The sequence below is a fragment of the Ciconia boyciana genome, unplaced genomic scaffold (genome assembly GCF_034638445.1).
Source record: "Ciconia boyciana unplaced genomic scaffold, ASM3463844v1 HiC_scaffold_132, whole genome shotgun sequence".
NCBI classification, from domain to species: domain Eukaryota; kingdom Metazoa; phylum Chordata; class Aves; order Ciconiiformes; family Ciconiidae; genus Ciconia; species Ciconia boyciana.
This window is the reverse complement of record NW_027328500.1, coordinates 1-2,881: the sequence shown is the minus strand read 5'-3', so window position 1 is coordinate 2,881 and position 2,881 is coordinate 1. Positions and strand designations below refer to the sequence as shown.

The 2,881-nt window shown below is 50.4% G+C and overlaps 1 long non-coding RNA gene across 2 annotated transcripts; it reads right to left on the bottom strand.

Annotated features, from left to right (window-relative positions):
- Positions 1-1,579: 1,579 nt before the first annotated feature.
- On the bottom strand, positions 1,580-2,641 carry LOC140646038 (uncharacterized). 2 transcript variants are annotated; one of them, XR_012040261.1, is made up of 2 exons: positions 2,546-2,641; positions 1,580-1,870 (listed from the first exon to the last, which is right to left on the bottom strand). It is a non-coding gene; the product is annotated as an uncharacterized lncRNA (long non-coding RNA). The 2 variants fall into 2 exon arrangements; XR_012040260.1 differs by lacking the exon at positions 2,546-2,641 and adding an exon at positions 2,029-2,539.
- Positions 2,642-2,881: the final 240 nt, after the last annotated feature.

Here is a 2,881-nt window from a genome sequence, read left to right as displayed (position 1 = left end):
ATATTCTACCATCCTTTATATAATAGAGTAGACAGAGGGGTTTCTTGTCAAATCTTTTTACGTATATATAAATAAAATTTTTCAATATACATAAAAAGGAGAGATTTTTCTCTGCTTCAATGCCTCACACCCCTATTTACAGTTTTTCATTATTTAATCCCTCCCCCACCAATTCTCAGGCATTTGGGGGCTGTCACCCCCCCTTTTGGGGGGGTGAACTGTCCCGTGACCCCCTCCCCCACTCAACCTGCTCCTCTGCCACATCACCATCGTCCCCCCAGTGACACTGGGGTGCCCCAATAGACATCATCACTCCCCAGCCTCCCCTCTTCTTCGTCACACCCAAAAGACAAACAAAACAAGGGAAACTGCCCCAACTGCCACCTCCTTACGTCACCGAAATCGGGAATCAAACTCCTTCACACCAATGTAGTATTAAGAAGCAGGCATTCTTTACTACGGCACCGGATGCACGGGGGATCGCTCCACCTAGCGTGCATACCGCAGGTTACATCAGCCGAAACTTACATTGTCCAGTTACATACATATGCATCAAGTCTCCTGGAATGATAATGCATATTCATTCTATTTCCCGGAACTAATTATCATACTTGCGTGGTCATTACGCATGCGTCCTTGAGCTCCGAGGGGCTTCCGTGGGGGTCTCTGGTGGTCCTTGGTGGCCGTACAGGTGCGTCCTTTAGTCGACCCCTTCTTCTGGACATGCGCAATCCCACCTTGCTTATGTAACTTGCTCCCCTTCTTCATGGTGCGTGGTTCCTAACAATGATTCGGCACCCTTAGCACAAACCAATTATTCTAACCACCCTTGACTCTTTGTCAAGATGGGCTGGGGCTGTACTGGGAACGTAGCAGCATGACCGTACTACTCCTTGTCCAATTGTCTTTGGGCATAGTAGCATAGCCATAGCCATAGGTGTACAAACACAATATTAAAGCATCGTCTAACCTGCTCCTATCTCTATGTTGCTTAGTTACAAAAGAACAAACTAACAATTTTGGTTACATCTGGTTACACTTACTTTCATCAGGCCATTTACATATGTACATGCCCCACCAAAAAAGGGGAGCTCCGCTAGAAAAATAAAGGGGGGGGCAGCCCCCCCAGCCCCTGTCCCGCAGCCTGGCAGCCGCCCCACGCCATAGGGGAGCGTGCCCGAGGACGGTGCCACGTCTCTCGCTCGGCCTCTGCTCCGCCATCTTCCCCTCCCTTCCCGCGCTGCGACGGGCTCCCCAGGGCAACAAACGGCCCCGGTCCCTCTCGGCCCCGGGCTCTCCCCACCACCTGCGGGGCACCCACCGCACACAGAGCCAGGAGCCTCCAGCCACAGGGCTGGCCCCTGACCCTCACCATGCTTCACCACCCGCAGGGAAACCTGGCCGGGGGGATCTAGGGAGCACCACCAGACGCTTACAGCAAGACCGCTGAAAAACAAAAACCCCACATTCCCTTTCAGCACATGAAAAAAACAGCACAGCAGAAAGTACAGGGATTCAGTCAGAATAAGGCATAGGAGAGGAGCTGAGCTAAAGCAGGATTCTAGGGAAACGGGTCCGCTCCAGATACAGCGCACGCTTTAACAGCTACACTGACTGCAACGCTTCAAATCCCTATTGAGACCAAGCGGTAGGATTTTCAACACCTTCTTCACCTACAAGTGAACGCTCTTGCTGCTCTTGGAAAACGCCTCATCGCTTCCTTCCAGCACTGCTGCAGGGAGACAACCCGGTGAGGCTGCAGGACAAGGCCGGACCGTCATCAGAATCTACGCTTACGGATCCACCACAACGGCTACGGCCCTCGCGGCTGCTGCTGCTGCTGCACGTCTTGCTCGCTCGGTCAAGAAAGCTGAAAGGGAAGTGTAAACCTTTAGAGAGTAACATGGAAAATAAAGAACACATCTCAGTAATTCACTCTACGCTAAAAAGGTGGCCGTATGTTTATATACATCCAACAACAAGACTTACACTAGAAAAGCATTTGAGTTTCCTTTTGCATTCATTTACCTTGCACAGCTGGGATACCGTTAAACCATCTCTCTCCAAAATGCACGGTTATAACGTGACTGGGGGGGGTTGTGCGCTATGTCCCTCCTAGTGACATCTGCCCAGCTGCGCTGCCCAAGAGAGACGCTACTCAAGCGCCAGGGAAACGCGCCATGGAAAGAGAGGCAGAAATAAAGCACTGCAGAGCACGCCGTCAAAATACTGGGGAAAACCCCGTAACGTTCAGTTGCCTCTCTCTTGAAACACGGAGAACAAATACCTCACTGCTGAAACACACCTCCTAAGTTGCATGCCACAGCTATTGGGCAGTTACAGTTTCAACAGTGCCAGTCACTTTGTCAATGACACCATTTTAACTTCTGTTTAAAGTTCCAGTTTGATAGAAAAGTCAGTGAGATAAGAGATCCCCCAGACGGTTTCACTGGGGGAAGGGGGGCGCAGAAATCAAATCCCCAGTGCTGCAATACATCAGGCTACCAAAAGGGACCGGCAGATTTGCTAATGCTTTTGGCTGTACCGAAGCATGCGGAGGAACGCCTTTCCATCATATCTCGGCTGTTGCAACCGAGAACCAAAGACCAGCGATGCCATCAGCTTTTGGAAGACGTGCTGGGCTTGGGTCCTTGGAAGGAAATAGACTTTTCTGGGTGTTTTTAAAGAGAGTGACAAGTCTTGCTGCTGATGACTTCTACTGGCACGTCCAGCCGCTCCGATGGGAAGTTCGTCAAATGCAACTTCTTTGAATGAGAAGGATTGCCAGTCGGGAAAATCTCTTCCCAACTGAAGTCAAAAATTACACACCGTAGCTTCAGGAAAAAGGACCTTCTCGAAGCAGTAACTCACCAAAACCACA